Here is a 24637-nt window from a genome sequence, read left to right on the forward strand (position 1 = left end):
GCAGTATCATCACAGTACTGATATTCCATAATAATGCAATTATTGCAATTATTATCCTACAAGCGTTCCATAACCAGCCCTTCTGCTGATCTTAGCGCTCATAATTTCTGTCCTTATTGCCTGAATTTAGCTGACTATGTTTTGCTAACTCCATAGACAATGCACGTGCCATAATCCCTATATTTATTATTTGCGTCCCAAATTGGCAACAAAATTCTGGCCGACCGTGGCAATTTACGGGGCATCTCTACAACACGCGTTCCGGCCAACTTCAACCCACGCATTTGTACCACCTTCGTGAATTCGGGCCCACTGGAGATTTACTTTCTGTGGCAATTATACTAGAATTGTGCTAAAACAGCCAAATTATGTCTAGCTTAATGCTAGATGCTGGAAAGTCTAAAAAAATAAGTGAGAAGACATAATTACGCCAACTCGCGGCAACATATCAAGGTAAGATGAATCACCTCCCTGGTGCTATATATTATACAATGCCATGTACGTACACCCGTTCGAACGAATGTAGTGAGCCACCACCAGAACGTACAATCGAAGCAGGGAGGTGGTAAAGCCAGGGAGGTGGACTTCCACCTCCCTGGTAAAGCTTACATCCTTCCACCTCCCTGCTCAAAGCCAGCGATGCTACACCATAATACTAGTGTATTATACACATAACACGTACGGACACACAGTCTGCTATTATCTTGTACTGAGTGAGTGGCGGGGTAGGCGCGAACAGCGTGTTGTATAGGATGAAGTGTATGAGTGCACAATTGGAGGGAAACATGATCAACATGAGGCGTGGGGAATCCCGCTGAACTTTGAACCTGAAGGGCGTCGGATCGCGCACTGCAATACTGTGTGCGAAAGTACGGCCTGTGATAACAGGCAACTGCCATCGGGCGCAATTGAAACGCGCGGAGTGCCGACTTTGACATGAAATTTTGAGCCAGATTTTGCCTTTATCGCCTGTTCCCCGTGGCAAGCCGCCAACGAATCCTAACAAATTCGAGATCACATGAAAGAGGACGTTGGTGTCGACATTTTCTAATAGGGATCACACCTGTAAATAGAATAGAATGTCCCAGACCCCTTCACAAATTCGGACCAAAGATACCAAATTAAATGAAGCAAAAAATGAATTAAAAATCATTATGCAGTTTGGCATAGATCTGAATAGCTGCAGATATTGAGTATGAATTCCTCTACAAACTGCATTTTGGTTTGAAAATTGAAATTTTTCTCATGGAATTTCAAGGGACTATAATTTCATTGGGTGCGAGTAATGAAAAAAAGGTGTTTTTTATTTTTTGTTATGATTATTATTATATAGGTTTTTCAGGTCAAATATCCGCAATATCAGATCAAGCGTCACATTAGGTAATTCAAATGTCAACAGGGAAATCAAATGTCCACTTAGCAAACCAATATCCTGTAAGGTAAGTAAGATGTCCATAGCCATGTCAAATATCCACACAATGTAAATTTCGTGTCACCTCAGGTCAATGAGAGCATATCACGACATTCATAGGTAATTCAGATGCCAGGTAAGTAATTTTTGATATCAGTTGACTCCAAAACACAGCAAAGAGAATTATCTTTCTCAAGAATATGACATCCTGATGAATATTATCAGGTGCAGACAACTGCGTTTTCATTCACAGACAATCTGTCATGACTTTATTAAAACAAAGCGAGTCTCGCTCATTTTTTTTCTTTTTCTGAAGAACACGGTTTTTATTCTTATCCAGGGAATTCAAAAGAGTGATGATACATAAATATAGAAATTTGAAACTCGAGAAGCAATTTTGCATTTGCAGTAAAATGGCAGTAAAATATCTATAAACTGCAAGAAAATGAACAAAAGAAGTATCACATATTCATGGGGTGAAGCAAAAGAGTTAACAATCATTATCACAAAGAGTGACTTCTTATTTTTTTTTTTCTGACCAAAGAAGTAAATAGTCCGAACTTGGAAAATCATATTCTTAAAAAAACAAAGATATTCGATGAAATTCCTATAATAAGATTCACAAATATATTTTCGTTTTTGGTTATTATTTGTATGTGTGCAAAGATTTCAATAAATTTCATATTTCTTGTTACCGTATAGTCTGGCATTTGATGTTGTTTGCTCTGCTGGCACAAGAACATAAAATTGTAGGCTATGTGAATCAAATTCATTAGCGAAGCAAGTATGATATAGTTATTCCAATGCCATTAGGGAAATCAAATGTCCAAACAGGTATATAAGCAGTCCATAGTCAAGTCAAATGTCCACACAAAAGAAATTCTTTCATCTCAGGTCAATGAGAGTATCATGTCGGTCATAGGGAATTCAAATGTTACATAGGTAATTCAATTATCCTTTGACTCGAAAACACGATGATAAGTATTGCCTATGGAGACTATATGCCAACATTATGCAACACAATTAAAGTGACATCACCGAAATAACTTCGTTTCTCTTGTTGTTTCTCAATTTTCTATCTAAAAAAAAAACAAAAAAAAACTTGTTTTTCAGGTAACACAAAAGCAGGACTTTCAAAATGAATGGCAAGGTATGCATTGTATACCACTTTTTAACCGAAAAAAAAAGAAAAAGGGAGAGAGAAAATGGGGAAGAGAAATGAGAGGATGGAGGGAGAAAAAAAGAGTTAGGAAAAAAACACACGAAGATAAAATGGTGATAAATGATAATTGGTTATAGCCCCAATTGAAACCGTCCAACTTTCAAATTTCGTCCGACAAGCCGGACAGGAAACGTTCTTTAGAAAACCGAAACTTAAGAATTGACATCAAAGTGACAGGTTTACGTTTGTTTCTGAGCTACAGCACAATCGTATTTAAGGGAATACAAGAATGGCCGTTCTGTATATATATGAACTATTTTTTCTATGTATGGGATGATGCAAAATATCAACAAAAAAGTGAAATAAGACTCTGAAGAAAATGACTTCCTATGTTTTAGACAATAAAAGAGAATAGTCTCATGCCAGAAATCTTCATTCTTTCGTATGAAATAATAAATTAATAATAATAAATACTAAAATGCTATCATGAGATTAATGTCAGTTTAGCTCTACTGATTTTGTTTGTATGCATTTTAAAAAAATTTCAATAAAATATGTTTTTATCTTGACATGGACCTTTATCTTATATGGACCTGTGTTTGTGTATGTAGCAAGTACATGAAAGACTAATTACTGAAGAATGCGTTTATGCACGTAAGGTTACGATGTCTAGGTTTAAATAAGCAGTTTTTAAGACAATGGACATTTGAAATCACTATGTCACATTCGATCTCCCTTATGGGACATTGCTCCAGTCATTTGGATACTTATTTGGCTATGCGGCATTTAAACTGCCTAGTCTGATTTTGACATGTGCTACATGGATATTCCATACCTACATGGACATTTGAACTGCCTATTGCTAACCGCATTGTATTGTGGACATACATTCATCTCTCTTGCAATACACATGAACATTTGAACAATGTGTTTGAGCCAGTGGACAGTTCACTTGGAAAACACGTCCTAAACGATACAATTACCTATGTGAAATAATTATTTTGTGATTCAAGAAAGCACTGTCTAGTAGGGAATGGACACCTGAAAACATTATCTGACAATGGTTTCCCAGCGCATTGTTCTCTGTAATATTTTGCTATGCTACATTAGGAAGTGCATTGTCTCTTGTCTGATATTTGTGTGGACATTTCATACCGAAGTGGACATTTGAATAGCCTAATTTGATACCATATTTTCTCATGAACATTTATTCAGCTGAACGGACATTTGAACTACCTATTTGACAGTTGGTTTATCTCGGTGGATATTTGACCTGGAAAACTAAGATGTATATTTCTTTATGTGCCACGTTCGCACGTCCGACTCAGTCGACGGCATGCCAACTTCGCATATTCTGCTCAACAAACAAAGCCGCCAAAACCAATCGATAAATCGCTAATCCCGCGGTACAATCAAAGCGTTTCTCGCGCTTTTGTTGCTGTCACATAGGGCTTGCATTCTATGTGGTGATTGACTATCAAGCGGTGTTCCCAACTAGATTTGCGTGTAGGGTTGGGGGTACCACGTATCGTCACCCTAAGGATCTGCAGCTTGTTTATTCTAAAAATATAACACAAATCCGCCTAATTCTTACCTCAAATATGCCATAAATACTGCAGTTTTGAATGTCGTGACCGTCTCGTTGATTATGAATCTCCGTTTTAAAATAGCGCAATTTTAGTGCGTGCGTTCCGTTTTCTTCGCGCAGCTAAAAAGGGAACCTTGCGATCGGCACCCCCTCCCCTCCATAGGTATACACGTGAATTTCACAGCATTAGGTAATACACGTAAATTTCACAGGCCATAGGTAATACACGTGAATTTCACAGCCATGCGTCGATACTGAGCGGATGTGTAATTTTTAGCTTGGTTTGTTTGAGTTTGATTTTCGTTTCTTCGTTTTTATTGTCTTTATAGCTAATGACACTTAATCCCGCGCGTACCTTTTCATTCTATACGCAAACAGCCATGATACGCAGGGTGCCGATGGGAAGGTGCCCTGCCGATAGATGGTGCCCCAACCATACGATTTTATGTGCAAAAGTCATGCCTTTACAGTAATGTAGCAACTGGTAATTCAAAAGAAAATTTGAAAATAAAATTGTCATACATGGTTTATGAAAGCAAAGTTTGGCATTCCTCTTAAACTTTGCTCACTATTATGTCCAGCTTAACAGAATTTGTAGAAGTTATACAAATTGGAAAAACAGAATTCTTTCTCAAAGCATGACTACCTTCGTGTCTCAGAATAACGTGGCACACAGGGGGTTTCCACCATGGCACATAAAGATATATATATATATATATTTTTTTGTTTTTTTTGTTTAGTGAACGAACGCGTAGTCTGGCTTTGCGGACCCTTGGACTGAGTTTGAGCCAAAGAACATTGTCTTGGAAATTTGACGCATGACAGGGTAAAGCTCATATATCTTGGTTAGTGAAGGTGAAACACCTCATTTCTCCCAGCTACCACAGAATTTTTTGAAATTTGAAATCTATTAACACATGTTTCTATGGGGAATTATTTACCCATGTGAGCCCTATAGAGAATGCACGCAATGCACACAAGTCAATGGGAAGTATTCATCCCATACAAGCTCTACTGAGTGCTGGTTTATGTTGATCTATTCTATCAAATCCATCCCTTCCCTCTCCACCCTCTTCTCCCCTTACCCCTCCCCCCTCTAACCCCAAACTCTGCTCAACTAACAATTTGTTTTCTAATTATGTGGTATCTTGTGGTACTAGATGGTAGATCTTGGGTGCTGTTCGTTATTCCGAAGGTTCGCTATTCCGAAGGTTAGTTATTCCGAAGGTTCGTTAATCCGAAATAGAAAAAGGGTTCGTTAATCCGAACATTTGCGGCGTTATTCCGAAGGTTCGTTATTCCGGAGATTCGTTAATCCAAAGGAAATTGGGAATAACGAACCTGCAGAATAATGCTACTTTGGACAGAAGAGCCTTTTGATATCAAACGAACCTTCGAACGAGCTGTTCACTCTAGATCTTGGTAGAAACTAGTCATCAGTATCACACAACTTTGAATGATTGCGTCATTTTAATGTATTTGTTTGTTTGGGCTACCACTGAAACAGCTCAAACTACATCAAGTTGATTTGTTTGATAAATAAAAGTGTTCCACTGTTCCACTGTACTTTGTAGGCAATAAGGTATTTTTTATTGAGTTTTTATTGATCATATTAACAGGATTAAAAAAAATATCACATCAAAATTCGAGATGATAAAAATACTACTACTGATAAATAATAACAAAAAAATATGTCAACAAATCATAGGAAATGAAAGCAAAGCAGCATAGAATAAATTCCATAAGAGTGTTGTACATAATGGTACATTTGAAAAACAAACTTAAGAGATAATAAAGAGCATCAACTCGCCCCTAGGACGCCCTCAGGAGAACCCACCAGATTCTACATGAGACAATTAACAGCATATATAGAAACATTTATACATATCAAACGGCTCCACCAGTTTATATGTGGAACCAAGAAGATGCCCCCAACGCCCAAAGGGGGCCCACACCCACTGCCACTGGCACCACAGATTGGCGCATATGACAGTGTCATTAACAATTTATCGCTTCAATATGCTAAATCTAGAGTGCTCACCGCAATAATATACCTTTTACATTGCGTATGTCAAATCTCCATTTACGGAAATGAAGTATAAGTTTTCCATTCTTATTAGCAATGCGATACTCAAGTTCTTTACACGTTTTTAAGTACACCTTAAATCCTTGAAATAAGGGTTGGTTACCTCTGAATTTACACAAATAAATATATTTAAAAATAAGGAAAATATAAGTTATTACTTCTTTAATTCTTTTAACCCCCCCCCCAAAAAAAAACCAAAAAAAAAAAAACAACGGAGGGGTTATAACTTTTCTTAGTATTTTGATTAATTACATTAACTATTCCATCCCAAACTTTTTTTTAACGTAATGACATTTAATGAATAATTTGTATCATGTGAATATCAGTTTATGGCAATCTTCGACAGAATGTGCAGTTGGGGGAGGCCTTTTGATTTTGTGCAAAAAATCATTTAGTGCTATAACTCTACAATATAGCTTGAAATAAAAGGAACGAACTCGAGCGTCAATAGAACTTTTAAGATAACTGAATATATATACATATTTAGGAACTTTCTTTACTAAACAGAAGTTATTTACTATTGTGTCAAAAATTTCATTGTGGTCCCAATTTGAGATAGTTAACCATGTTTGTGGAATATTGCTCATTAAAAAAAGATAAAATGTCCTCCTTCCTTCAGGCGAAATACCGAAATCAAGAATAGATTCTTCAAAAAGGTTGCTTCCAGGGAGTGGTGAATCTAAAAGAATACTGACAAAGACAATACCCCTATCAAACCACTATCGATAAAAAAAAGGAATCGCTTTGACTTGGATCTGATATTTCTGTTATAAACATTGACTTGATCCTAAATCTGAAAATGTCACACCAAACTCCCTATTTATTGCTTTCTCCCTGAAATAATACCAAGTTGTAATAGAATCAGATAATTGAGAGCATGGTAGCTTATTCAAAACAATTTCAAAACAAACAAAAGATTTCCATAAAATAATCATTCATCTGATTGAAATACAAGTATTCTAATACTGAAAGTTCAATGATCTTCCAAAAACCAGGTCCTTTTTTTGATTGATCATCCTTAAAATTCAATGTAGCCGCAGAGGGATCTGATTGAATCCCTGGGATGATTTTTTATTTCAAACAGTTGCTAACAAAATTATCTGAAACAAGAATAAGATCTAGTCTGATAGGGCCTTAGGGTTGATTTCATGCCTGGTATATCGTTTTAAATTTGGATGAAAATGTGGCCATATATCACACGACTTGCATTCTACTATCAAAGTTTAAATAATATTTTACTAACTTTTGTGTTTGAATGCCTTTGCCAAGCTCCTCAGTAATCTTAATGGCCCAACTCAGCATTAAAGTCACCAGCACATATCAATGATGTATAATCAAATTGTGGTACTTTAGCAAAAATATCAAGAAAAATATCAAAGTCATCATTGTTTGTTTAAGATATAAGCCATTAATAGTGAGATTATTAATTAAAAAAATCTCCCATTTGGATCAGAATGTGAAGAGTGAGTTATTGGTGAAACATGATTGCGAATTAAAATAGCAACACCACGACTATTGGAAGTATGGCTCGAAAACCATGCATGTGTCCCCCATTGCTGCTTACAGATTTTTTCATCTTCAACAGAGGAATGTGTCTCTTGAAGGAAAATGATATCACTGTCAATCGATCTTAGGTAATGAAAAATCTTTCTTCTTTTTAAGAAAAATCATGAATACCTCGACAATTAAATGTACTTAGTTTTGGTACCATGGATAATCATGACACTATTTGCGCAAACCAAACACTAGAAGTATCTGCATTGTGTAGCCTGGAGGTAACATACATGTAGGTGAAACAAAATATAGGAATAGAGCTGCTTGATATAAAGTATCAAATATTGTTACATGTAAAACAAAAGCAATGATTGCTGCTTTGAATTTAAAATCAATTGGAAAAAAGTCAGTATACAAAACAAAGCTAGATTGAAACAAAAGCAATAGTGGGGTGCAATTGCATCGCGACAGGTGACCAGTGGCTTCAAATCAACGACAGTCCTGGTCTGACACAACAACAAGAGCAACTTTTGAGCAAAAAAGAAAAAAAACACACTGTATGGCTATAAAATAAGAATTTTAGGTATTTTAATTCCTCTTGCACTGTAACTGGTTGTTGAATGTCTCTTTTTTCGGGGGGGGGGGGATTTGCAGGTGCATGTGTTCCCTCTTTAATACTCGCAATGTATAGATCTCTAATACTTTTTAACCGTATCATTGTTATCATATATTGAGTCATATTGTTATTATTGCCAGAACGACAAATCTGCATTAGAGAAGGATTTCCTATATAACTGTACAATCGTACTTTTTTCCTCTATGTTTCGGTCATTGTTGTACCCGTGCTCCCCATTTTAATCTTTAACTCGATTTTAACTGGGACCTACGCTCAACAAGCTCGCTTTTAAGTAGGTTCCTTCATATTTCTTTAGCATCCATTCACAGATTCAAAACTTCATTGATCGACCACTATATGTTTTATATATTTGCAATATTTTATGTATGTCTCCAGCTTGATATCATGTACTTCATTTAATTTTGTTATATTTGATGTATTTCTTCATCGAGAAATATGAAAATAAATCGAAATTGAAATTAAATTGAAGAAACTCTAGGGCACGCCTTCTGTATAATAGTACCACCTAAAAACAGATGACCCCCAACTCCTCACAATGAGCTTTTGTAATGAGACCCCCCCCCCCCCCCGGGGGAAAATTAGTAATATATATATATATATATATGAGATTAAAACCTAAAATGGCATTAAAACGCTTTATCCTGGCGAGGAAAGCGCATGTTTTAGAAACAAGACACCAAACAGGTTAGTCATCGCATTCTTCATCAGCGACCAGGATGCGATGTGATGTTAGATTAAAATCCGTTTCTGAAGCAGAACATACACACAAGGGTATACGTCTGCTCCTGGTCGGACGGATTTCAAAACTAACCTGCCTGTGATGGAATGCGTCTAGTCTGGTAGTTGCTGCCACAGTGCATGGTAACCGCGCAGTGTGTCTGTGCGCGTTTGGCGTAGCAACGACGCATCCATGGACTGGTTCCCTCCATGAAGAGCCAAAGATGAAAGAATGAATTCAGTGTTAAAAAAAACATGACAAAATGAATCCCTGATAGCTTTTCAATGGACTTACATTGCCAACGTCATGCTCCGATTTACTATCACGAAGATAAACGGTTCAGAGACACACCTCATCTTGTCTTTCACTGACGCAACCTCACACCTCCGGCCCCCAAAGAGACATCCCAGCCAGTAGTTGTGCCTTGTCCGTGATGGAATACTGTATCAGACTTTCCTGATAGTCAACGGTCTTTCCCGTAGTCAATCAGACTTTTCCTGATAGTCAATCAGACTTTACCTGATAGTCAACCAGCCTTTCCTGGTAGTCACTGATCAATGACGAACAGAAGTGAATGAGATTAAAACCTAAAATGGCATTAAAACGCTTTATCCTGGCGAGGAAAGCGCATGTTTTAGAAACAAGACACCAAACAGGTTAGTCGTCGCATTCTTCATCAGCGACCAGGATGCGATGTGATGTTAGATTAAAAATCCGTTTCTGAAGCAGAACATACACACAATGAGCTTTTGTAATGAGACCCCCCCCCCCAGGGGGAAAATTAGTAATAAATATATATATATATATATATATAAACATACATGTATACATCCCCTTCTCAGACAAAAACAAAAAACAAACAAAACAAAAATGGAACATCATCAAAGCGAGCATCATGGGAAACCCAGATATATAAAAGCTGACTAGACCATAACAAAGTCATAACTAAACATAATGAATTTCCAAGGTTCAAACATTTTTCTTACATTTTTCCTTTTTACCAGATCACTCGCCATGATGGAGTTTAAATTAGTAACTTAGTAATAAACATGATAAAAAATAACAATGAATCCAAAATATTATATTCAAATACACTTGCAGCTACTTATGGCTAAGGCAAAGGTTACGTGTAAATACATGTAGCTAAAATCAAAGATTTTTCGGAGAAGGAGAAGTTCAATCCACTGTCAATATATTCATTTTTGTTTACTTAATACTCCTTTTCTTTCAGCAGTACAACTGTCAGCTGTATGGTAATAAACTTGCTAGATAGGACCTCGACGTATACTCCATTGTCTAAATGTTCAATGTTTTTATTTCATGATATCTTTCTCTCATTAGCTGATGTTCTGAAAGATTTCTTGAAATCTTAAACTGCCGTAGTATGCCTGGAGGTAGTCCACTGAAACAACTTTCACAGAGGTTTGATCCGAGTATAGAATCTTATAAAGATAAGCGAAAAACGGTATTTTGCCTCCGTCTTTCAGGCGCTTGAATTTTTCCTGTTTCTTCCGGCGCAACTGGGGAACCCTTTGCGACAAGTCCTCTGCCACAAAGACCTTGAGATCATGGTACATGGAGCCGGTCTTGATACATGCTCTCCTGACCCTTTCCTTAGTTACAACTGTCGAAAACGCAACACGGATTCTTCTCGATTGCTTGGAATGAGTTCCATCTTTGCCCACAGGCTGATGTGTGGGCGTACGTTGACATCTTTCTATCTTTGCGAGATCTGCTTTTGGAACATCAGCGTATTGCAGGAATTGAGTGACAGTTTTCATACAATCTTCCGTTGTTGGGTTTGAAGATTCTGCAATACCAAAGAGTACGAAATTTTTTCTTTCCCCTATTCTCAAGGTCATCAAGCTTATTTACGAGGATCTCTTTCTCCTCTAACTGTTTGACTGAATCTTTCAGGGCGCCCATTTCAAATTCAATGTTATTCATCTTTTCCTCATGATCAGATACCTACAGTGAATTGTCTTTGAGCTTTTTGTCTAGCAGAGCTTCAATGCATGAGCCAAATCTTGATTCAAAATCTTTGAAAAAATGTGACAAACCACGTTGGGGGTGCTTCAGAAGATAAGCCTAGAGACCGTCGTGTATTGCCGGTGGGTTCGGCTCCACGCAATGTTGCTATCGTACTGACCTTGGGTTTCAGCTATTGTTTCCATACGGCTACTGCAAGCGGTGAGACTACTGTTAGACATCTTCGGCTTCTTAGCGGAAGGGGACGATTTTTAAGAGTGTTTTCCACTCTCTCTCTCTCTCTCTCTCTCTCTATATATATATATATATATATATATATATATATATATATATTTCATCTAACAAAATTACAACATAACGTTAAACAGTACGCTGGAAGCTGATAAACAAGTTAACCAGATGCATAGCGTCTGCAAAGTCTTCATTTTATGCGGAACGCGTACAAAAAATGAAGAAGATGAACCCCTCCCAGTGGCATAGAAACATAAAATCTATGACTGGAACAACGACTAATCAGACTCCTGCAGTGATTGAGGGATTACGTCAGGGTTACTTTGCAGGAAAAGCTGGACAGATCAACGAGTCTTTCATCAATATCGCCAAGGACATCGACAAACTCGACCTCACTTCCCTCCCCTCGTTCCTACCTACTGTCCAGCCTATCCCACTCGTTCATCCAAGGAGCTTTGCTCTCTCAACCCGCGGAAAGCCTCTGGCCCAGACGGCATTCCTGCCAAAATCATCACCGAGTTCGCTTATGAACTGAGCAACCCGCTTACCCACCTCATCAACGCATCTTTCAATGACACTACCGTGCCCAAATAATGGACGCGCGCGATCATTGCTCCAATCCCGAAAAAAAGCTAAGCCGTCCATTGAAGATCTGAGACCAGTCTCCTGAACGGACCACTTCTCAAAAATAGCTGAAAAGTTCATAGCCCGCTCGCTTACGAGCAGCATTAGCACCTCTATTGACCCGTCTCAGTTTAGAAATAGGAAAGGACATGCATCTCATCGACATCCTGAACACCATCTTTCGCAATGCTGACAAACCCAAAACCGTGTCAACACTGGTAGCCGTGGATTTCAGCAAAGCGTTTGATCGCATTAACCACAACATCGCGATATCCAAGATGCTCGAGATGAATGCCCCGCCCGTAGGAGTCGCGTGGATCTTTAGCTTCCTCTCCAGCCGCGAGCAGTGTGTTAGATACATGTCCGCGTACTCTGATTGGCTGGAAGTTTCAAGGGACTTTACTCGGTCCGGTCATATTTTTTGTGTATGATCAACGACGAGTGTCGTGATAGCGCCCACCCCAGTTGGAAATATGTCGACGATCTGTCAATACTGGAATGCAGGAAAGTGAACAAGACGTGAACTCTTCAGAACACTGTACATGAACTAGATATTTGGTCAGCTAGTAACAATATGAAATTAAACCCCAAGAAATGTGTTGCAATGAATGTCAGTTTTGTTCGTACAGAAATGATTTCGCCAAAGATAGCCATTGGAAACCAAGAGGTAAATGAAGTATCAGTTGGGCAATTCCATGGTAACTGACGTTACGCATAAGGATTTTCATGAAATTGTTTACGTTGTAGTTTTGTGAATGAAAGCACCCGGGGCTTGCAATTAGCATTGATGAATGAGTTCATGAAAATGAAGAAATAGGTGGAAAGTTTTTCTCTCAAACTGCATTTCTTATCAGATGGCAAGTGAAAATGTGTCGGTAACTGACGTTACGGAAAAAGGACATGGAAAATTATGGTGTAGATTTAAATGGAAATATCTCATGTCCCTGACTTCTAGCCTTTTTATGTTTAATAATGGCAATACACCTAGGTTCTTAGGAACAGGTGTGCAAAATAATGTGCACTGTAGATATTTCCTTTTAGCACCATGCCAATTTCAGTGAAGGCATGACGGTAACTGACGTTACGTAACTGACGTTACACTTACATTTGCCATAGGGTTTACACACGCAAAATCATGATTGAGAATAGTTTTGTGATATTTCATAATTCTGACCTTTCAGAATGATTTGTTTGATATGAAATCATACCTTGGTTCATCAATTATAAATACACAAATGACATGAAGCATTAGTCCATTTCCTTTGTGTTCTATGAAAACTTAAAGGTAAACATGTCAGTAACTGACGTTACATAACTGACGTTACACATACTTTTGCTATGGGGTTTACAGAAAACTAATTTATTCAACGGGTTATTATACTGCTGCAGTATACCAGTAACAATCCCAGGCAATTATTTAGCAACAAATTAAAACAAAATCTAAAGACACAATGGGGTGGGGCCCCTAGGGGGCAACCCCCCATGCCATAGCACAGTTGGGCAAAAATAATGTAAATGCACCAGAGGATATTTCTTGACATTTGTCTTAAGACTGAATGCTTATTCAACAGTTTTGATTACACAGAGCCATTTAGATTCATCAGTTCCAAGTATGAATATATTGACATAACTAAGGTTTTTTTTTTGTTTTTTTTACAACTGTAGAGTGCCCCACTCATAATACCCTGCAGTACTACACAAAACACAGATATTTTTGGGTGTGAAAAAAATATCTTTAGGTAACGGTGAAAAAACACATACCAAGTCATAAATATGCATAGATATGTATGAAATCTACTGTGATATATTTCTTCTTCTTTGCTGTATTTTACTCCTTCTCCTTCAAGGCATTGTTAGGGCCATAAATTAAAAAAAAAATGATCTCCATAATCAATTGATTTAAATGAAAAGTGTTGCACTTTTAATATTTCTCTGTGAAGAAGAAACATTATGCTTTTTTGGTCAAAAGAGCATTATTGGTTTATTCCTTGGTTGAAGTAATATAACTGTTTTTCTTTTCCTTTTCAATGATATAATTTGTATCTTAAAGGTTTGCAAATCATCCCAGATACCAAGAAATAGGAATTTGCAATGAAAGAATTCTAAGATCAATATAAACAAATCTTCCTGTTCGTCATTATCATGTATTACAAAATGTCCGTGCATGAATGAAATAAAGTAATCAACAAATGTGAACAATTTTTTTTTTAGCCCTAGAATTACCTTTCACTTTGAGCAGCATCAGTGTTAAACGTTTGGCAACATCAGTGTTAAGTTTCAAACAGTAACGAGTACATGCCTTACACGTATGCACCATAATATAAGATGTGCCACATTAACTAAACTACACATTTAAGTGCAAGCGTAGAAATGTCTGTTTGTGCATTTGCCTTGAGGTAGAAACTTCACTAAGCTTCCAGAAAAAAAGAAAAAAATGCTAGCAAAAGCAATCATTAGTAAAGATTATAAAACTGTTGGTATACAGCTGTACACAAGCTTTGTATAGAAAAGGTGGTTACCATGCAACCACGTCATTGATTAGGCCTACAAACTTTGGTAGCTTTATCATCCCGTAGGATTGGGAATGTACTGTATAGTGATTTGAGTGCATATATTGCATACCTTACAGTGGTAAACCTAAACTTCCAAATGATTTAACCTTAAACTTGTGCTGAATCAAAAATCAAAAGCTCAAGCCCCCCCCCCCTAAAAAAAAATTATGATAAATGAATAAATAGAAAAAAAATGAAAAAAAAAATGTATCCATGGACATACCATGGTGATGACATCATTCCCTATCAAAGGGATTGCTGCTCTTTGTTGATAACCTTTGACTTCCCAGATGTATTGAAATGACCTAAAGTCAAAAAATCTGTCTCAGTTATAATTACTGTCATGGTAACTGACGTTACATACTCGTGTATGACGTTTCGGTAACTGACGTTACACATTTTGAAGTGTTCATTTTGACTCTCCAGTATGCCAATTATCCTTATTTCTGGTATTAAAAGGAAGGCATATGGGCATACATTAGAAATCCCAAGTTACATCATACAGCTCACTTTCTTTGATGAATAAAGTTAAAAATTCCTTGTTTTTGGTAACTGACGTTACACCCATCATTGTCAAACTAATTAAAAGTTTTTATCAATTTCTTTAAAGCAACCAGCTTTTTTTTTCTATCGTGTGGTAAAAGACTTCTCTGGTAAACTGCATATACATAAAAGATTGTTGTTTAGAGTACTAGCAAAGTGGATATACAGAGAGTAAGTTATGTGGCAATACACTCTTTTTACCATTGAGTTATAGGTATATTTTGGCAGCCATTTTGAAAATCAAAATGGCCGCTTTTATTGAAAAACATAATGATTCTTAAAACTTCAACTCATGTATTGTCTGAAAATGTATGGTGTTTGAAACAAATATTTTGAATTTTTGGCACCTATGTCCTACATACTGTGGAATTGCCCAGTTGTAAAACTACTTGGAGTTTTGATCCAGAATGATCTCAAATGGAATTGTCATGTTAATGATATTGTCAAGGGAGCAAGCATGAGGCTGCCCATGCTTCGAATTCTCAAGGGATTCAGTCTTCCCCTGCGCGACCTGTTGTCAGTCTATTGCACGTATACGGCCCGCGGTAGAGTATTGTGCACCAGTTTGGCAGTCGGGTATAACCGAAAGTCAGAATGCTCAAATTTAGCGAATCCAACGAAGGGCTTGCCGCCTCGTGCTTGGGCCGCTCTATGACCACTACAGACATGCTCTGGACACTCTGTGTCTCCCAACTCTAGATAGCAGACGTGAAAAGCTGGCTCTCAAATTGGGTAGAGGTTTGACCAAAACACAGTCACCCTTCCACCATCGGCTCCCCCCTACACGAGCCGCCATAACTTCTAAGTCCTTACGTAAAGGTCAAGCTTACTCAGAATTCCGCTGTAAAACGGAACGATACAGGAAAAGTGCTCTTCCATACATCATAAGGCTGCTCAATACTAACGGTGTGTGAAGCTATAAACCAGGCAAGATATAGCAGGTTGAATTACATCTTTCCCAGTTTACATTTATGTTTTTACTGTTTCCAAGAGTACCCATAATCGCATGACTTAATCTATTAATGATGTTGCTTTTTGATATGAATATTTGTAACGGTGCAACATAAAGATATTTTACAATGATTATTTATTGTGATAATAATTGAAGAGTTTGTTTGCAAAAACCGATAAGTCCATTTTTGAAGATTTTGAAGTACTGTCTCTGTGATAAAGTACAAAATAATACCTTTTAAAATGATATATTGGTCACTACAAATAAAGGTACATTTTTGAAGTTATGTTCAAAAGAAGCAGAAATTTTCTTATAATTCTCTTTATTTTTCTTGACCTTTAATTGCAATATCTCCATTTGGCAAATATGGACTTATCGGTTTCTGCAAACAAGCTCTTCATTTACATTCCAAGTTGAATTCATTTTTACTCCATACAAGTCAAGACTTTTTTTCATACAGTCTACTCAAGGCAGTTTCAATAGTAGCAAGTGATTTTGTATTATTTGCAAATCGATTGTTATCCCGGAGAACTCGTATACTTTCACTGGTATAATGTTATGACGTAGATGTCAATCTTTTGTCTTGTTATTGAGCCTACTGTATCAACATTTAGAACTCACTATGAAGTTGATTATAGATAATGTGCACGTATATACTTGTGTACCTATATGCCATATTTTCACTCAGTTCTTATTCTTTGGGTTCTTGTTTTTTGTTTTGTTTTTTCACTTTTTCTCTTTATTCTCTTATTTCTTTTTCTCTTTGTACTTTAATATTTTAGCTTTCATATCGTTTCGTCATTATTACTTTGTGTCCTATCTTCATTGATTGCATAGCAAATTTACGCCGGTATTTTTTCATGGAACCTGCGCTTACAAGCTTTGCTTTTGCGGTTCCATCATATTTCACAAGTTATAGAGAATTAGTATTATGTACATTATGAATGCTGACACACTTTCTGTTCATGTCCCGACGTATGACATATTTTGTATCTTGCTTGGTTTGTATTCTTTTTTGGATGTATTTTGATGTCAAGTGAAATATGAAAATAAACGTGCTGGAACTGTTCACTGTGTCTCGAGTGCAAGACCAGTGCCGTTTCAGTTATTCAATTCAATTCAATTCAATTCAACTGTCTCAACTCTTAGGCAGCAATTTCATTCATACATAAACACAACACACAAACACACATACACACACGACGCACGCATACACACACATGCACACACACACACATGCACACAGACACAATCATACGTGTACAAGTATCCTATGCCTTTGCAAGCGCTTCAACAGGACGTTTGTAATACATACATGATACACCGAGACGTAAATTCCTCGTGATAAATATCAGATTGGTTTGTCTGGCAATTCCGTTCTATAATTCCAAAGAATTGTTGTTGTTGTCGTTGTTGAACATTTTCGTTTTTACTATTTCCAAGCACACCAACATCACATGATTTCATCTATTGATCGTGTTTTTTTTTTTTTTTCATATGAATATTTGTAACGGTGCAATATTGAGATATTTCACAGTGATTAAATGTTGTGGCAATAATACATATACATTGAAAGTTGAATTTATTTACTTATCTTATATGCATCTTCAACAGTAACGAGTGATTATGTATTATCAGAGACTCGATTGCTATCCCGGGGAACTGGTATATTTTCACTGATATAATTGTATGGTGTATGATTATAGAGGTCAATTTTTTTTTGTCTCGTTATTGAGCCTACTGTGTCAGCTCTCATAAAAGCAATTTTATTTATACAAAAACACAACACACACACAGACACACAACTCCCGCATATACACGCATACTCACACACACACACACACGCCCACAAGCATATGATCATACGCGTACAAGTATTCTACGCCTTTGCAAGCACTTCAACAGAACGCTCGTAATACACCTATATATAGATGTAACTTCTTCGTGGTAAGGATTGGAATTTTGTATATTTTTAGACAATTGCGTTTTATGTGTGCAATGAACTGTTGCTGTTTTCAGGTGATATATCCGTGGTGCGATAATGGACGATTTTGTTATGTTTTTATGACTGCGTGTCCGTCATGTATAATTGGAAGAGTTACAGCGATTTCATCGCTGTAAACATGGAAAGCCATACATTTGAATAGACACACACTTATGCACAATACACATATACATAGTACATTATACACATACACATTATACACACACCCGCATCAATACACACATATACACACACATGTTTACAGACACACACAGGTGACACCTCAAGCGCCTCAACATATGTTTGATAATATTTGATATACAGCATCAGGTTATTTCCTTGTGGTAAGAATCGGAATTGTGTATATTCTAAATGATTTGGTTATATATATGCAAGGCAGTGTTTTTGTGATAGCATTTGTTGTATAGTAAAAGACGGTTTTGTTATGTTTTGTGTAGGTCTATGCATGTTCTTCGAGTACAAATGGGAGCAATTCAGTAATGAACAAACACATCATAATATGCTTCAATGCAAACGCGCTAAATGCACACACGTTAAATGCACACACACATAACCGCATACATATTATTCACACGTGATGTTTAAAGATACATCCTTTAGGCACATTAGCAGCTGTTCGAAACGAACCAAGAGGCATTTTACTTGTAGCAAATTATCGGAATTACATTTTATGCATTTTAACGTGTATGTATAACGAATTGCAATTTTATGTTTATATCTACAGTACAAACAGTTTTGTTATATTTATATGTATACATCATGTCTTTTATGTACAATTGTGAGCAATTCAGCAATCCAAATTGCTGCGAGTCACGATGTCAATAAACCATGAATGATTATAACATTTTTTTTTTAAATTCATGTTCCAAATTCCACATTCCATACAAGTTTTATATTCCATTTGATTTGAAGAACAAATGCTTTCACACAATGGTCAGTTTGAACCAATAATGCACAAATGTATAAGGACATTTATAATTGACGTGTAATATGAGGAACCCACTAAAAAGCAAAGCTTGTAGGATGTGGGCTCCAAAAATAAAACATAGGGTTTAGTACAGTATAGTAATGTCAGAGGTGACGTAACATGCAAAATACAAGATATCGAGAATATTGTACAAAGTTTACGGGATGTACAAAGTATAATATATAATGTTTATGGTTAACTTATGGTATAAATGCTGAGAAAAGTAGCAAGGTGATCAAACTAATGAAGTCATCCGAGCGAGGCATCATTCGAGTATGCAACATTTTTTCAAATGATTACGGCAAAATAATTAAACATAGGATTAAAAAAAAAATGGCTTTGAGATTTTTCTTAAAGGAGCGTAAAGAACTTGAGTGCAGCCGATCCGAATCTAACTCATTCCAGAAAGAAGGGTCGGTCGATGTAATTGTCCTAAGGGCTAAAGCTGTACGGACAGGGGAAAAATGATAGGATTCACGGTGTCTTGTAGGGTAAGTATGAATATCACTGTTTTTCACAAACATTGATGAAAATATACTAGGAAGGTCACCAGTATTCAACTTATACATGAAAATTCCAACATGATACCAATACAAATCAGAAATTTTTGACAATTTACTTGACACAAACAATTCATCAGTGTGATCAAAAAAATGTGCTTGATTTATAATCCGTAAGGCCCTTTTTTTAAAACCAAAAATAACGAATCAATTTTAGTCTTTAAGCAATTACCCCAGGGCTAATATTCCGTTTAATTTTGTTTATTCATTGGGGCATCAGTAATGTTTGTTGTGACATTAAAGTGTTTTTTTTTTTCGTAGATTTGAATGAAAAAAAAAAACGCTTCAAGGGAAAATAGAATTAAACTACCTATCCCATTTCAACCTATAGACGAATTAATGCTATGTAATCACTTATTTATTATCATATATATGATTACCATGCTCTGGTTAACTCAGAAATAGAATTTAGGTGCAAATGCTATAGATTTGCATATTGGAACAATACAATAATGGATGTTGCATATGAACAAAAAGGCATTGATCGATGACATTCCCCCACACGTAGAAAGTTGAGTCATGATCCGCGTAGAGAGAGTTTTCATAAATTTGTTTTGCGATTATCGATGTACTAAGAATATTTCTTTTTCTAGAATTAACAATTTTATAGCAATATTGCAGCGATTTTGTATGTATTATGCCAGTTATATGTTAAAGTTCATTCGCTTGAAAAAGGCCCTTTTTGTATTGTTATTGTTTGTTTGTATATTTGTTGCTTTTTGTCCTAGCGCAATCAATTTTCGTGAAGAATCGGGTTCCTTACTTGAATTCTTACAATAAATCCAAAAGGATTTGCCTACAAAATGGTTTCATTTAAATAAATAGCTTGCATTAATTCTTACAATGGTTATCATGAACGCTGTCTGTTAAGCCATCAAACAGAAAAGCATTTACATGAGGATATAGATACAAAGGGTATTAAATTGTCCTTCCCCACGAAGGTGATTTTGCATTTTCACACCTGAAATTCAGTGATCTGTGGCAAACTTTTGGTACAATTCTCACATTTTTTTTTTGTCCTCCCCCAGGAAAAACAAAAATAATGGAAATAAATAGGGTCAATGCCATATCGACCATATTTATAGGCATATTTGGATTGTTGTGCAATGCGATGCCAGAACAGCGGAATAGGGGGACAGGGATAAGCTGTTGTTCTTTTCACTTTTTACGCACTTTTTTTTTCACGCTGTCTTATGTTAACCCTAGTCACACCGGGTTTTTTTGAGGGACTTGAAACCACCAGGGGGAAAGGCTTTTTGCTCCCCCTACAGATCTCTGTCGTGGATTGCGCTATCGCGAAAATTTTCACTAAGGTAGAAGCCAATGTTTTCTACAAGACTGTATAGTTAGGTAACTTAAATTTCAAATTATTTGTTTTGTATTAATTAATTTATGCTAATTCACGCAGACATTTTTGCCTATAAATAAAAAAAATAAAGCTCCAAGACTTCTAATTTTTGGTGAACATATATATATTTTTTAATATCATCAAAAATAATATGGAAGCAAAAATTCTGCTTCATAACTATTTGTTATGTATTTCTTTGTTAATTGAATTTCTTGTATATTTCTTTGTCTTTTTGTCTTTTTCTTTTTGATTTGTTTGTTTCTTGTCAAAGTTTGTTGCAGAAATGGCTTAAAGCATTATCAGGCTAAAATAAATCATTATCAGCCATTGAAAGTAAGCATATGTGACCGTGCACCTCAAAACGAACATAAAGTCGCACACACTGATTTTGCGTGAGGACTGAAAATAAGTGAAATGGGTCAACCTAGCCAAACTTGTCTTTTTCATATTTTCTGAAAGAGCGGGTCTTCTTTTACATTATGCTAAAATTTGGTATCATAAAACGGGTAGGAAAGTGTGTTTCTTTTTTAGCAGTTTATCTCGAATATTTTTGGTAGAATAGTGTGATTAGGTGTGTCTTCAGAATCCCTTTTTCATTTCTGAAAAACCTTGTCCACACTCTTCACTTTCAACTCTAATAACTTTTGAAAGGATAATGCTACTGCTTTGAAAGTTGGCATTAATTATGGACAGAATGTGTTAATGAGGCATGCTCAATTTTAGTTTAATTTGATAATCTTTTTATTGTTACTCTGGTGTTTCACTTCCTGTTTTTTGTCTCATTCATCGCACAGCCAGCACGGTTTGGTAAAGATTAAGCGCTTGAATAGACACTGTACTGCAGAGCCTCTTTTCTCAGTACACACTTTTCCTGAGTTCGTGCTTTCTTTCCAATATTTGGATAGGTTAGGAGAGTCCGTTTGATTTGAATTATACATCATTTTAAAGCTTAACGTTTGCTCTTTCAGAATGTGGTCTTAACTATTAAAAAATTCATGTCTGGCAACTTTTTGTTTGTTTTGAGGAGCAGGGTCAAATTATGTTATGTGAATTAATTGAAAAGCACACAATCAATGTTGGATTTGTACACAAAATCATGTTTTTGAGAAATTTTTGGGTGGATTAATTTTTTTTTTCGAAGGGACGTGGCTTCAAAACGGTATGCCCGGGAGCAACAAATTTGGTCTCAAAAGTTGCGCGATACTTGAAAAAAAAAAGTCATATAATGTCGCGGCGAGCGCATAACGCGTTGCGGAATAGTCACGCGAAACGTCGTGGGGGGGGGGGGTGCTCCCACCCCCTCCCCTCGGTTGGAAAATAGGGTTAAATCAACTTGCTCATTTAACGATATTCTTCTACATTTAGAAATCTCCAATATATTCTGCCTTTATTTTGTGAGCTCGTTGCTCCATTATCAATAGCTCCAATTCAAAGTTTATTTTTTCTTTGTGTTTCAATCTGTTATCGGTCTATTGTATACGTAGATTTTTGTAGTGCTCGAATGTACTGATAGTAGGTCTTTTTTAATTCAATTATTTTCAGAGCAGGAAATTTGAAATGAAATGAAGTTGAATTAAATTGAATTGAATTAAAATAGGTGCCGAACCCCCTAGAAATAATTGAGGGGGTCGGTGCAATATAGTGCTAACCCACAATTTTGTCAAAATTGAGTTACATGCATTTTCATAATCCTTATCCCTCACTCTAGCCTCTGTGAAAATATATTTGAATTCAACCAATAAGATGGTAAAAATGCATACATTCATGTTTTATTAATGTATAATGTATGGACTTTCAAAACATTCAACAGCGATTATCTCAAAATGGCTATTGTGTGGATTAGCACTATATTGCACCGACCCCCTCAATTATTAAGTACATCGGTTAACGGCAAGAACAATTGGTCTTCATGTGTCTCTCTTTCCAGGTCATGGAATAAGCCTGTCCTGTATAGCCACATCCTTCGTCGAGAATACCTGGCTCACAGTGTGACATCGCCAATACAAGCGAACTTCTCATCGCCCAAACCATCTCCTGTTGTCTCGCAAGCCAGGCATTGCTGGTATCAGTACCTGATTGACCACATTCGTCAATACATCATGTCTAAAAAAAACGTTCTTTAACACCTGAGAAGGAAGGACTGTCCAGCAAGGATTTGAAAAAGGTTACCGACTTCAACCCCGGCTTGATAAGAATATGTATACGTTATATTGTAGCATTATCTACACGAGACATTTCTCTCTTTAATACTGGGCATTCTTGGCGAAGTCATGCATAACATAATATATCTAATATTCCCAAAGTTAATGGCGGAGAGTGAAAATGCGTATACAGTGTTTTGAGAAACAAACAGAGAAAAACGAAAACAATACACAAATGTATCAGTACATTGGACATAGTTTTCTTGTCCATTTTAGTTTAACAAATGTAGACCCAAGTACATAGTTTAGAGATTAAAATCACGTTTTGCTTTACTGATCTTAAAGTCATCAGAACTTGATCGGTGGTTATTCTACCCCCCCCCCCCAAAAAAAAAAGAAAAAGATATGGCATGTGATTTGGCTTGAGACATACTTTACGTTTAAACCACTTAAATGAAGGGTTTATCAGATTAAGCTGAAATTGACCATGCTATATCAACACATTCTGTCATTGATTAATGTCATTTTTTAAACAAAGTATCCTTTAACGAGAAAATAGAATTTAATGAGAAGAGTGTGCAAAGGGTTTCCCAAAAAATGAGAAGGGGCCTCTAAGATATAATCTGATGTCACAACCAAAAAAAAAAAAAAAAAGGTTTGTAGAAGAACTGCTGAAAACACAGCTTTCCATTCATTTTATGATCCCAAACTTAGGAATAGTAGAAGAAAAGCTCTTTCAGAAAATGTGAAAACTTGAGATTTACGTGGTTGAGCCGTTCCACCTTTCGGAGTCCTCACGTAAGGTACGACTTTTTGTTGATTTTATGTTGCACGGTCACAAATACTGTTGGAATTGTCGTACCAAAGTGCGTAGGGACGCTGATTAAACGCCAGTCAGTCAACAAGAATACATGAGGGCTCACGAAGAACAAATTGCAATGAGATTATATATCGCTTGTCCCTAGTTAACTGATATGACATGCAATGATTCATTGCATGTCATATTCACACGGTGGCAATATTATCTTAGAAGTTTTCACGACTACCAAATATTACATTGAAATGCGTTTAATGTTCCACGAAGGACACTATCCATTGTATTAGAATCAATCGTGATTATATGATTCGCATCGGGTTTAAGAATCACAAGTAAAGCACCGCTATTTTTATCATTTAGATTAATGCAATTCAATTCAATTCATTAATTTTCCTTCTTTTTTCCCAACAAAACATAACGCATAATAAATTTGGAATTACATCATAAATATAAACTTTCGAATTTGCAAAAGATAAATGATACAGATAAACAAAAGAATGCGGGACGCCGAAAATAATACGAAGTGCCTTTTTTTGTGCAGGAACAGTAATTTATCAAAGTTTGATGGGCACTACCCGATACTAGGAGTCCGTAATTAAGATAAGGTAAAATTAGACGAAAATACAAGGTCAACAAAGAGGACATTGGAATAAGAGACTTTGAATCTTTGAGTCTATTTATGATACCAATATTACGTGAAATTATTGTACTAATGTTAATAATTTGCGGTATGCACCAAAGTTTATCGTCCACTGTGATACCAAAGAATTTTATATGAGATACACGTTCTAGCAAAGTGTCATCAGAAATGA

The 24637-nt window shown here is 36.3% G+C and overlaps 1 protein-coding gene across 1 annotated transcript in view; it reads left to right on the forward strand.

Annotated features, from left to right (window-relative positions):
• Nucleotides 1-287: 287 nt before the first annotated feature.
• The window catches only part of LOC139726197 (tyrosine-protein phosphatase non-receptor type substrate 1-like), a 104918-nt gene continuing 80568 nt past the window's right edge, over nucleotides 288-24637 (forward strand). Inside the window, exons 1-2 of the mRNA XM_071637264.1 lie at nucleotides 288-453; nucleotides 22795-23031. The gene's annotated coding sequence lies outside the window, so the exon portion shown is untranslated. The remainder of the gene's footprint in view (nucleotides 454-22794; nucleotides 23032-24637) is intronic.

This window comes from Diadema antillarum, unplaced genomic scaffold, assembly GCF_040938485.1.
Source record: "Diadema antillarum isolate AM-2024a unplaced genomic scaffold, OU_Dant_1.0 seq00000081_RagTag, whole genome shotgun sequence".
Classification (NCBI taxonomy): Eukaryota; Metazoa; Echinodermata; class Echinoidea; order Diadematoida; family Diadematidae; genus Diadema; species Diadema antillarum.